This window comes from Telopea speciosissima, chromosome 5 (assembly GCF_018873765.1).
Source record: "Telopea speciosissima isolate NSW1024214 ecotype Mountain lineage chromosome 5, Tspe_v1, whole genome shotgun sequence".
NCBI classification, from domain to species: Eukaryota; Viridiplantae; Streptophyta; class Magnoliopsida; order Proteales; family Proteaceae; genus Telopea; species Telopea speciosissima.
This window is the reverse complement of record NC_057920.1, coordinates 8599801-8613606: the sequence shown is the minus strand read 5'-3', so window position 1 is coordinate 8613606 and position 13806 is coordinate 8599801. Positions and strand designations below refer to the sequence as shown.

Here is a 13806-nt window from a genome sequence, read left to right as displayed (position 1 = left end):
ATGGCGAGGAGGGAGATTGGAGAAGGAGACAGGATTCTTCTGGACGAAGAATGGAATTCCACATACCATCATACCCGAGATCAGATTGCAGACGAAGTATGAAGAAGACGACGACATCATGCATGGTGGAGGAGTTCACTTTGGTGGTAGTAACAATGGTGAAGATGGAACTACGATCGATCTGCGGGAATTTAAGCAGAAAGGAGATTCAGATTTGGGAATTGGGAATTTCAGTTGATTTCTTTTTCTTTTCCCCCTTTTTTTTTTGTGTGTGTGTGTGGATAAGGCCAATAATTATTCTAATTTCTACCCTGCTTCGAACTGTACTCTTCGATCTCAGAATAATGGCACATTCTTATGCTGTAAGGCGTTCATTCCCCCATTCCTGCAGACTCTCATTCGTGACCCTCCATCGAGAATGCAAAAGCAGAGGAGGAGGATATCATTGACAAGCTATCGGTGATCTTAAGAATTGCCTGAGGGCGAAGGCGATGGAGGAGACGAAGAGTTGCAGGTAAGGTACTGTATAAGATTTTTAAATATCAAATAAACATTCGTTTTATAAACCGATTTATATGTGTTTTAGTAACTATATTGAATCCAGTATTCCAATTTCTCTCGGACTGTGCCAGCAACATACCACCTGCGCGCGGTTTCTTTCTTATCTTCCGATCTATATCCTTTCTATTAAGGGATTTTTAATAAGGATCCAACATACATTGTAATCTACTCAATATAGAATTCTGTTTTCTCTGGGTTTTCCTTCTATAACAAGATGAAACTAAGAGGTGCAAAGAAAAGAAAGAGTGGGAAGTAGCAATAGCGTTTCCTCCTCCGTCAATATTGATTCCTTCAGAACCCTAATGGAATCCTCCCAGAAACCAACCCACCCATCCTTTGTTTTCAACGATCCTTCTACTGCGGATGTCATCCTCCATCTATACACTGAACCCCTCATCACCTCCCTCTCAGACGGTTCCATTGATTCCATCAATCAGGGCGATGCCCTACTTTACCTCCACTCCAATGTTCTTCGGAGATCCAAATACTTTGCAGTTCTTCTATCCGACAGATGGCAAAAGAATTCGAGCTCTGTTAAGGATTTGGAGAATTCCAGGAGGGTTTACCATCTCAATTTAAAGGTCTCATCAACAATTGCATCTTTCAACACTTATGTGACTGTCCTTCAGCTCTTTTACACCATTGATCTCTCCTCCACATTCTACAGTGCATCCAATGCGCTTTCCATCCTTCCCATTGCTTTTGAGCTTCTTTTCGAGGATTGTGTGAAGGCTTGTGTTCTTTTCCTCGAGGTTGTTCCATGGAGTGAAGAAGAAGAAAAGAGGGTTATAGATTTTGTCCCCCTTTTTTGACCTGAGGAATCTCAAGAGCTTCTTGCTAGGGTTTTGCCTGTCAGTGCTTCGTCTGAGGACATGCTTCATGGTTTGATTGTCGCTGCCATTCCTAACCACTCCAATATGGCGTTTGTGAAAGCATTTGTGGTGAAGTTTTTGAGGGGTTGTTCGTCAAGGTATTCTGTTAAGTGTGCCTTGGATCAGGCGTTCGATGAAACCTTTAACATTGTGAAGGAGTCATTGAAGATGTATCTGAGTCTTAATTTTAGGGTCTTTCACAATAATCCAGCTGCAATTCAGCAGCTGAATTCCCAAACCTCAATGATGTATTGGAAGAATCTTCTGTGGCTGGTTGAGCTGATGATTGAGTTGAGAGTGGCTGATACTGCTGTAAAAGAGTGGAGTGACCATGCCTCTTCTTTGCAAAGGGCATTATGCTATAATGTATGCAAGAATATTTCGTGGGAGCTCTCAACTGCCATTCTCCGATGCACTTGCAGACTTACTAATGCAATTGTTGGTGGTTCGATTTTAGTGCCTAGGCAGGTATTGTAATTGGATCATAGTGTTATCTGTGTGATTATTTTATTTGCTTTCCTAATTGTACTATTTTTGCCTCATTAACACCTGTGGGTTATGAAATGCTACATCAGGAGCTAGCAATTGAATTTCTACCTTCATATACAAAATTCTGATTCACCAAGATGATTATTGGGTTCAATGCTAGTTATTATGGGAGAAAGCTTTAGCCTTGAATTCTTAGTTGGGGAAAGAAAACATTAGTCATTGAGTTCATCGTAGCTTTTTCAGTTTTCTCTAGCAATTGTTTCTTGTTCTGGATTTTGGATTGGTGTATTCATAGGACATTCATACTAGTTTGGCAAAAATACTTGGAAAGAATAATCACAATTAGTGGTAGACTATAATCTCCAAGGAGGTAGAATAAACAAAGTCAATTTTGGCCTTACACTGCTGGCCATGAGAGCTCTTTCATTTATTTCATGATGTTTCTTCTTTAATGCTTGATGTTGATATTGTTTGTATTAAGAAAGGGATAGGAATGTTATCTCTGTTTTGCATAGACTGGCTAATAAATCAAAGTCTAACAAACTTAAAGATACTTATAAGGTAGATGTAGATATAGATTTGTTGTATATGCCTGTGCGTGACCTGGCATCCTTCTTTTCCCCTTAATTATATATTATCTTTTTGCTTTGCCTTGGGGGGGGGGGGGGGGGAGCTAGCATCATGGTGAGTAGAATTTACCATTAATTTGGTACGTTAGAAGCATCTTGAAAGCGACCTTCACTTGGCATTTAGATATCTTGTGCTCAAACCTGCTGAAATGTGGCATGATGAATGGAAAACAACTCATTTAGGATATCAAAACATCTAATTTGGATGCCAAAGACTTGTTCTACTCTGGAGAAATGGTGGTTCTTTTTTATCAAGTCATTATTTTTCAATTGGATGGCTTCTAAACTTTTAACATATTGCAGGTTAGGATGAAGCTTGTGAAGGATTGGTTACCAGTGCTTATTCTTTACAAAGACAAAGGCTTGCCCATGTCACGATACAAATCACTGTACCAGCAGTTGGAAGAGGAATTATTGACAATCATCTCCACACTTCCAATGTCAGATGCACTGGAGTTACTGCCACAATTTCTCAGTTTTTCCACCCGAAATGTTGTGGACTGCCCACATTTGGTCTCAGCCTTGAATACCTGGTTCCGTAGGGCAACTCAACCACCACAGGGTGACATCCTTGATTGAAAGCGATGGGATGCCCATGTTGCTTGCGAGCAATAACTCACAACAACAATATGATCCAGGACAGAATTAAATTGGAAATATTGTGCATAACTTAGCATTTTTAGTAGAAAACTACCTCATAAGAAATTGCGCATATAGGCTTTTGTTTGTTTTCATAGGACATAGGACAATTTTAGTTGAAGTTCTATTGTCACTTTTTTTTTTCTTCCTCCTGATTAACAGATGATCTGAAACAGGTTTCCCTTCTTGCTGAGTATTGATTGCCTTAATTGGTTGATAGCACAATTTTGGGTCATGTGTTGTTGACGGATTAATGTTGGTGAATTAGATGTAATGGCCCAAATTTCAGTCACCCTCCATGGATTTAAGGTGTATGTAGATGCAATGAGACCCAATCCGAGTCACCTCTCGGATTCAAATGTGCTATGAGTTTCACAATTACTATACTTGAACTCTACTGATAATTGCATACTTTGGGTATAGAGTTCTAATCATTTGAGGGTTCTGTAGCAACCGTCTCTGTTCTTTCAATGTGACTGTTGGTAGGACTAATGACACTATTTGTTACATTTCCGTAGTTCAGATTATGTGAACTGCTAATTGAGCACATCAGATTCAAAAATTTTCTTTTTTGACGGAAAGCACATCAGGTTCAATTGAATCTGGTAATGGGATACTTTCAAGAAAGTTAAAAAAGAGGGCACAGAAGGCTTTTGAACTACAGTTTTGTAGGTAGTGCACAATAAGCAGGAAGGCACGAGGAATCGGGCAATGGATTCAGCTAGCAGAGCAAGTAGAAGAACAATTCCATTGGCCTTGGGAGCTTTTCTCTTTGCTCTTGGACACTGAAACCTTGTTATTAACTATTACTCTGTTTCTGTTATGGAGCAAGCATGAAATTGAAGAACCTGAGCACTAATGTCCATTATTTGCTTCTGGTGTCAGAACAAAAACAAATATACATACTGAATATTATTAGAAAATTCATACATACAGAAATTCTGATATCACCTTCCTTTGTTAGGATTTGGGAAAAACTGGCAATCCCACAAAAGCTGAAAGGGGTTCTAGCTCTTTTCTTTTAGTATCTATTCTTACTTGTCTCTTTGTCTGAGTTGGATATATATCACCATCCTTGTACAGGCCATCTGCGATCTGGATCAGGTAGCCATGACGGACGCCATTTCTTCTTCTCCCCCAACTTCAAAGAATCGACGGTGGTGGTAGGATCTTCTTTGGTCTTCTCGTTCCGGCCACCATTTCTATTCTTGGAGAAGATCCAACTTACACAATCCCACCCTTGCTTCTTCTTCGTCTTCCTTGGGTTTTCAGGGCTCAATTCAATATCGTTCAATCTCGTGGATTGGGAGAGCCTCTCATAAGTTGCGATTTTATTGCAGTCATCAGAGATAGTTTCTGATAGGAGTATAGAACTGTTGCATCTGCCCAGCACCATAAATGAATCCATTATTTGCAGTCTAAAGCTTCCGCTCTTCCCCCCCATATGGCATATATCCTCTTTCTTCTGAGCCTTTTTTGGACATTCATTGAAGAACGAGAAAATTGAGGGCTTTTTATTGCCCTATGTGTAGAGTTGTCTCAATTGACTTGGGGGGTTTCTCCATTAATGTGTTCGACGTGATCCCCACCGAGGTTTGACGGAAGGGCATAGTATCGCATCTGCGTGCGCCAAATCCACTGTGTCCGGTCGAGAGTCGAAGACAAGTTCACTGATGTTGCAAAGAAACAGTTGAAAAGTGGAACTCGCGCTACTCCAGGACCACACCTCCAGGCTGGCCTGAATATAATCGTCCTTCTAGTGTTTATAATATGGTAGTATTTATTTGGGGAAGAGTTTTCTGTCCTGGAGATGATAGGTTCGCACAAGATAGCATTAATAGGGAAGGGATTTCTATCTTTCATGAGGGTGGTGCAGCCATTTTGTATCATAGTGCGGAACCTATTCTTGTTGACAGGACAAGATCTCTTGTCTGGGAAAAAATCCGTGCCCTAATTTGGCGGTGCATTGTAGTTCACACATCACATGCTACCAAGTGCCAAACGCACTTGTTCATAAAAAAATAATTCAATTAAAATCATACCCGGTGGGACTCGAACCCACAATCGCCTGATTAGAAGTCAGACGCCTTATCCATTAGGCCACGGGTACTTATAACATGTAATCCACGAGATATGAATTTGCCTCATCATAAAAAGTAGTTTGGATCTTCAAAATAGAGACGAGTATTAATGATGATAGTTACTATTTTAGGTTTCTAATCATAATGTCAAATCGCCTTATTTGAAAAGATTTTCCCCTCATCATGAACAAGTGACGTGTAGAGATTCATACTACTAGAAAAAATTGTCGCTAACCAATAGGCAATAGAGACAGCCAATAGATGCAAACAAACATAGCGAATCACATAGAGTTGCCTACCTGCAAGTGCGCAGATAGATAGGGCGGGTACTAGCGTTTGATGGTCTCTTTTCTATAGAGAGAGAGAGAGAGAGAAAAGAGAGAAAAGAGAGTTTATATATGCCGGTTGTAAGAACCCTATTGACATGTTTCAATAGTTTTTTTTTTTTTTTTTTTTAATTAAGAGATAATCTTATTGAAAGGAGCATAATAACACAAAGCATCTTGGTTACAAGTTTCAAAATCCAAAGAGTGGAGAGTGGCTAAGTTGTCTTATATGCCAAAGACAAGTTGCCATGTGAACAAGTTGATTTGGCCTTTCAATCACTGGAGAGACGTGAAACTACTGGACTTTCTTTTATATCAAATTGGAGTAAGATTTAATAAAATTGATTTTTTTTTGTTAGAGATTTAATAAAATAGATGAGTAGGTGATGATGAGAACATGTTTATTAACGTATTCAATGCCACAACAAAGTTAAAATTATACTATATATACTAAGGTTCCTAAAATGGGCACGATACAAGGATCATTATCGTCTCTTGTTCCTTGTCTGCTACAGTGGTCTAGTTCCACTCATAAGGATCAAAAATGACAATTTAACCTCTTGTCCGAACACACTATCCGAGGGAGGTTAAAACGTCATTTACGCCTCCGTACAAATGGAACTAAACCACAATACTGGACAAAGAATAGGATTGAAAAAATTTTACAATAGACCCCGCCTCAAAGTGAAAGATCTCTTTGAATCAACGTTGCTAAGCCCAAGGGACATTGAGTGTTTTTCTACCAAAAAGAAAAAAAAAAAGACATTTGAGTTTTCTATTCCCTATTTTGCTTTTAAAAAAATGAATAAAAAACTCAATGTCTCTTCGGCGTAGGGTACGTTGTTGGATCATTAAATAAGGAGTTCTACAAAAAAAAAATATATTTCTTTGATGGGTTTGACCTAGGCTTAGCTTGGACTTACATATCGTAGGTCCGACCCAAAGTGATCACGGCTGACTTAGCATCGGGACTTGTTGAATATTCAACTTTGTATATTTTAAATTTGGAGAAAAGTTCTTTGTAGGGGAGTGTAAAGACAGTCCATGTCCAGACACAGAGGGGGGGTCAATGCAACGCGTATTTTGAACCTAACAAAAGCATAATAAAAAGAAAAGAAAAAACATAATAAAACAAAAATGATGATGAATTTATGTATCCTTTTTACAATTCCAAAGCTCACAATAAACCTACCCATAATAGTGCAAAATGGTCCTCCACTCTCATGCATTAAGTTGTGGATTGACTCTTTTGGAGGGTTATCCAACCTAAAACCACCTATGGCACACAACTTTTGAGTCCGGATCAGCTCCCCACATGGGGGAAGGATAGTTGCCCTCCCTAACCCATCTCCCACCATCCAAACGTTATCCAGATCACGAGTTAGATCATTAAATGCATCATTGACTCATGGTCTAATAACCCATGGATGGTGGAATTAAGATAGGGTGGGGAGGACACCACATGAGGAGAGGATCCAAACTTCACAGGTTTTGTGTACCATTGAACCTTTCGTATAAATTCAGATACATTAAAAATAAAGAGAGAAAGAAAGAAATGTATCATTTTGCGGGCATTAGATTCCAACAAATGTTATGTCATTAGACATTCATGGAAATTGTATGCCACTATGGGTTCATGATAGATTACGCAATCAACCTTTCTACCTTTTGATGTTCGTAGTTAAGAAATGCCAGTACTTATATTAGCATCCAAAAATTTGCAATAATGATGTATATAATATCGTAGCACATACTCTCACACTTTCCCTCGTCCTTGACATTCTCAAATATTCTCTCTCCTCTTTGTCCATGTGAGACCTCTTTTATAAGAATCATGAAGCACTCTCCCTGGTGTGCCCATTGACTTGGTGTGGAAAATTCCTATACACAAAGATGGTGTGTAAATCACTCGCCCTAAAAAATAATGAGGGCATCATAATAAGCGTTCGAGAGAGGGTTCTCTAAGTAAGCGGCACAAGGGAGTACACCAATGAGGTTTGACAAAATAGTATCATTCATTGGTGGTAGCGAGGTCATTTCATGCGAGGAAGAGAGAGACAATAACAGTGACACTAGAGTACCTTGCCCCTGTGGCCTTAGAAAACCTTTTCCCTAAGGCCCAGTTTGTTTGCCGTACAAAAACGAGTAGGAAAGTTAAAGTGTGGGCCCCACATATAGTGAAGTTAAACAACAAAAAATGGAGGATTAATCATGGTTCTAAGTATCAGTATCATATTGCCCATATCGAACGATACATACCGGTTTTGCTAGATAATAATATTCAATATTTTCTTTCCCTACTCTTGTTCAGACAACTAGCTTTCCAAGTTGAGAGTAGTAATTCATTCTACCAGCAAAGTGGGTAGAGAAATGAAAGAGCTCCTGAAACATAAGCCATATCTTATAGCAAAGCACACAACCACCCTTTTGGTTGACGACAAGTACTTTGAATCTTTTTCTGCCACAACCCAAGAGAAGAAAGCCACCATAATTGGGGTTTTTGCTTTCCTTATAATTTTTAAGGAAAAGTGGAGTCTCAAAGATGATGGTCTGAGGGCTCAACTGATGAGAAAAACTCCTGAAGCGGAATAGGGAAAAAAAAATCATCTTGTTGGTATGGGTCTATCTGGATCTGGGCCTGCCTCAGCCACTTGCAAAATGTTAAACTGAGAAAGGGCCATGTTGAACCAAGGAATCCTCACCACTGCACCATTAGAAAGTTCATATAATGGAGTCCACTCTTTGGGACCCAAATGGAGTGGATTCCATCTGAATGGCTGTGAGCCATTCTCGTATGTTCATGTACGTGAACAACGTGAGCCCAACTCACTTTAAATTGGAAAAAAGAACGCTACTTATCGTGTGGTTCCTATGCCTAGACACAAGAATGTGCAAAAATACCACCCTATCTCTATGAAATAAAAAAATTACATCTATGCCATTGCCCGTGTTGATGCAGACCCTAAGCAACCAGACAACGATCTCTTGCCCAAAAAAAAAAAAAAAAAAAAAGGGATTGGTTGATAATGCTCACATAATAACTGAGGTTAGCATTCTTAGATCGATCTTGAATGCCAGAAACTACTACTAGTTTGGGCCCAAAGGAGAGAAGATTTGAACCCTACCTTGGAATTAGAAAGATCAAACTCCAAAAGATTGTCTTCTAACTGGTGACTTCCAATGAAGATCGATTTTCTAGGGTTCCACCCTCCATCCAAAAATCCTAGACACAATACATCTTCATCGACCTGCACCATCGAGTTGGCCCCAAAAATCCTCCAAACCACTGCTTCCTTTTGCAACACAAGACTAACAACTGGCACCACAGGCCCAGCCCTCGAGCCACCAATGATCTTTGAACTAAAACACACCCCGAAAGGTAAGGGTGTTGAATGGTCTGGTTTCGATTAAACGGTTCGATTTGATTTAAATCATTTTATTAAACTCTCAATTTTGAAACCATAACTAGACCATTTATTAAATGGTTTCATGGTTTGGTTTTAAATGATTCGGCTTAGTTCGATAAATGGTTTTTGTTTGATTTTGACACATTTATGTACATTTAAGAGTATTAAACGGTGCGGTTCAATTTAAATTGTTTAACTAAACAACCTCAAATTTGAAAGCATAACCGAACTATTTGTTAACAGTTTCACGGTTTCAGTTTAAACGATTTGATTCAATTTCGGTTTGATTTTGACACCCTTACCGAAAAGTGCCACTGGGTGCACTCAGTGGACGTAATTAGGGCTGCAACAGGGTCGGGTTGGGCTGGGCTTTTTAAAATCCTAGCCCAACCCTGAGTCCCCTTAGCTAGGCCCAGGCCCGCCCTGACCCTGATTCAGGACCTAAATATCACGGTTTCAGTTTAAACGATTTGATTCAATTTCGGTTTGATTTTGACACCCTTACCGAAAAGTGCCACTGGGTGCACTCAGTGGACGTAATTAGGGCTGCAACAGGGTCGGGTTGGGCTGGGCTTTTTAAAATCCTAGCCCAATCCTGAGTCCCCTTAGCTGGGCCCAGGCCCGCCCTGACCCTGATTCAGGACCTAAATATCTTGACCCTAACCTTGACACTGACAGCCCAAGCCCAGCCCAAGCCCGCCTTGATTGGCCTTGACCCTGCAATATTTAAATTAAAAGCATAAGACTATGAAAGATGTGAGAGAGGAGGCTTGAACCCAAGACATTTTGATAGCAATTGAAATTTACACAGCATAAACTACCAAGTGCACTAAGCACTTGACATATGAATGATAGCTTCTATTTTTTGATAAATAAAGAAATTTCTTCAGGGTCAAAATCAGGGGCGGGCTGACCTGAGGTCTCAACCCTGACCCAACCCGACCCTGACTCAGGGCCAGGAATTTCTGGCCCTAACCCACCCTCAGGGCCAGAAATCTTAGCCCAGGCCCTGTTCGGGCTCAGGGCGGGTTCGGGCTGACAGGGCCAAACTTGCAGCCCTAGACGTAATCCCTCCAAACCCATTTTCATCTATCGACATCGACGATTCCTTTATGAGGATTTTACCGATTTTGGATCCTTGTGAAATGACCCAATCACCCCTTGTTTTGCTGAGCAAGCTCCTACCACGGCTGGAGGAGAGCTGAATTGCAATGTTAGGTGCAAGTTTGGTTGTGGCAGCCAGGGCGAGGAGCTGAAGAATAACAGAGGGAGCAACCAGGGCCTTTGGCCATGACACATGGTGGTGATCGGCAGTGAAGTGGGTTGTAGGTGGAGGAGATCGACGTAGGTGGTGTCGCTGCCTACCCATATGTGGGTTCCTCCAAGATCCACAACGTACTTTAATGGCACAGTTGGAGTGCCTTGATCGATACAGGTGACATGAATTCAGATCCTCTCCAATGATATTTAACCACCATTCATGGTGTGTGGTTAAATGTCATTGGAGAGGATCCTGACTCCGGGTGAAATAAAGAAGGGTTTGAGGATCTCAATGTTGATGAGATCTTTGATTTCAAGGGGGTTGGAGCGCTAATTAAGCACGATCTTATGCCTGGCAGGGATCTTTTTCCCATTTTTTTTATTCAACAGCCCAATTACTAAGAAAAAGCCTTATTTTTTTTTGGGTAGAAAGAATACGCCTTATTTGCCCTTCCTCTACATATGGATTGATAGATTACACCTGAATTTTTTTCCTGTTCGGTTCCCTACCTGGTATGGTTGTCCAATTCCTCTCATAGGAAGGCGGAAATGATGACTTAACCTCACTCGGGCAGTGTGTTTGGATAGGGGGTTAGGTCTTCATTTCCGGCCCCCTATGAGAGGAATCGAACAACTGTACCGGATAAGAAACCGGAGACGATAATGATCTGATTGCACCTAGGGTTTGGTTTGGCCGGATATATACCCATTGCTTCATATTTTTCGTAGTAGATTTGTTTCCCAAATTAATATATAAGAAGGGGGTGGCTGAACGCCTATTCAATCGAGGCAAGCTACACAAGCAGAATATAAATTGCTATGTTCAATTTATTTGGTGTTTAAATTTTGGGAAAAAGGTTTTTGTCCAGGAGCAGGGCTCCTTCACCTAGACACAGTATGGGGCGAAATGACTGCACACCCTCCATGAAAGACGAAAATTCCGCCCCAGTTAATACTTGCTTGTGCACTTTCATTGGTATTGTGCTGGTGCAGGATCATGCTCCCGAACAGAGAAGGCATCCCCTTATTATTGAATCGTACAATAAAATTTGATATGCAAACAATCGAGAGGGTGTTTTATCAAATTATCAGTCGTTTTATTTTCTTTCATCTCCATTTGTTTTGGTGTAAAAATTTTCATGTAAAATTTACAAACATTGGAAAACTTTTTAACATCTAAAATTTTACATATGAAATATTTCAAAGTAAAATTTTATGCAACATCTAAAATTTTACATATAAAATATTTCAAAGTAAAATTTTATGCCAAAACAAACGGGGTTTTCATGAATAAAATCAACACGACTTTTGAATTGCAAAATAGGGGGAGGGGGTGTCTCGTCCCTTAGAACGCAAAAAATCTAAACGTTATTGTAATAGGTATGGAATACGAAAGTGATCCACGTCAAGCCAAGAAAATTATCTCTTCCATTTCCCTATACCCGGCTCAGTTCCCTAGTCCCTCTAATAAAATTGGGGGGTGGCCCCCATTTGAGCAAAGTGTTTAGGCAGGGGTAGGGTGGTCATTGCGCCCCCTTGTTAGGGGGGCTGAGGAATTGGGCCAGACAGAGATCTGGAGGGGATAATCAAACCATCAAAGAGTCAATGTTCCTATACCTATCAATATGCAATTGTTGATACCAATACAATACCGACACATATCGGAAGTAGCACCTAGAAAATGGTTTTTTTTTTTGTGGGAAAAAAGTCACAGTGCGACCGATAAAGTTGGATAAGCGTTAAACGCAACGGTTAAATCCCAATCATTGAGATTTAATCAGTCGATCTTAACTGTTGAGTTTTCAACCTGCAACCGGCTCTCCCACATCGTCTTCTTCAAGTCTCTCTTCCCCTGTAAACCTATCTCTGCAAATCCAGAGAGAATCAATTTTAAAAAAAAGGAACGACCCCCTGGAACCCAAAACCCATCTCCTTGAAGCACTCTCCTGTAAATCTCTCTCTTCCCCTATTCTCTACAAAATCAGAGAGAATCAATTTACAGGATAAAAAAGAAAAAGGGAACACTGAACCCAAATTCACGAGTAATGACCGCCATTGCAAGAAGCTTAACTCCTAAAATCTAAGAACATCAAACAGAGAAGACGTTAGATCCAATCGATAATATTATTTGAAGGAAATATGTAGTCCAGGCTCTCTCTCTCTACTATCGTCTCTGCTTCGGATTTTGCTAGTTTTCTTTTTAGCAAATGGCAAATTCGTGCTGCTACACTTATTCCCTCTTTTCGTATTTCTGACCACTTTCCAACGCTTTTCTTTTCCTTCGCCTTAAAACATTAAAAAAAGGAAGGAAGGAGGAGATTAGAACAGAGAAGAAGCATAGTAAGTGACTGATATTCAGAAAAAAAAAATAAAAAAAGGAATGAAGGAGGAGATTAGAACAGAGAAGAAGCATAGTAAGTGACTGATATTCAGAAAAAAAAAAAAAGAAACAGAAGCAGCATCAGCTGCATTGCGAAGACCCGGAGCTTTCAAATGGGTCTAATGCCCACGACCAGACACCCGAAGGGCGGCAGTGGTGGAGTCCCTACCAGATGGTTGATCTTAGGGATATTTCAAGTCCTAATTTTTTCCATCCTTAGAGACAACCAAGGAACCACCACCTGCAACCCAAAACCCATCTCCTTGAAGCAATCCCCTGTAAATCTCTCTCTTCCCCTGTAAACCTATTCTTTACAAACCCAGAGAGAATCAATTTACAAAAAATAAATAAATAAATAAAGAACCACCCCTTGCAACCCAAAACCCATCTCCTTGAAGCACTCTTCTGTAAATTGATTCTCTCTGTTTTGATTTTTTTTTGTCAAATCCTTCTTTTTTATTTTTTTAAGAAAGCTGAAGAAGAAGAAGCCACTGTGTATTGTCTACTCCTACCTCCGTCTTCCCTATGTAATGGCTGTAGAGAGGAGAACCAAGAAGGCAGTTGTTCCAGATCCTAGAGATTCAAGAAAAACCTGTGAACGGAGAAGAAGAAGAAGCTGGAGAAACCTGAAGCACTCCCTGCAACGAAGAAGATGCAACGAAGAAGAATAGGAAAAAGAAGAAACCTGCTGTCACGGTGAACAGGTTGATGGCTCTTTTTATTCAATAGTTACAATTAAAAGATAAAAAAAATAAACAACTCAGATTAAGTCTAGTGTTGCGTTTAACAAAAATACCCATAACGCTGCTACCACCCACTCTTTTTATTTTTATTTTTAAGTTTTGTCTAGTACTAGCTCGATACAGACTAATGCCCTAGTCCATAATACATGAGAGCAAAAACCATCACATTGTTTTCTTATTTATTATTTTCTCATTAAATAAAAAAATCGATCTAAGCATGGTTTTACATATCGATATTTGTATTGGTCTCAGTTGATTTGGATCGATAGATTAGCTTGTATCGTATAATTTTACCTTGTTTTTTTTTAATAAATTATGAGAAAAAGAATGGTGTCCCAGCATTGTCCCCATGTGCTCTCTCACATGAGAAAGTGGGGAACCTAATATGATGTAGAAAACGAATGACTCACAAACAACAA

General features: G+C 39.9%; 1 non-coding gene and 2 pseudogenes across 1 annotated transcript; 1 reads left to right on the top strand and 2 right to left on the bottom strand.

The window, feature by feature from the left end:
• LOC122661842 lies at positions 1 to 3311 on the top strand (annotated as a pseudogene).
• Positions 3312 to 5227: 1916 nt separating this feature from the next.
• TRNAR-UCU lies at positions 5228 to 5300 on the bottom strand. Its single transcript has one exon. It is a non-coding gene; the product is annotated as a tRNA-Arg (tRNA).
• Positions 5301 to 8653: 3353 nt separating this feature from the next.
• On the bottom strand, positions 8654 to 10974 carry LOC122661841 (annotated as a pseudogene).
• Positions 10975 to 13806: the final 2832 nt, after the last annotated feature.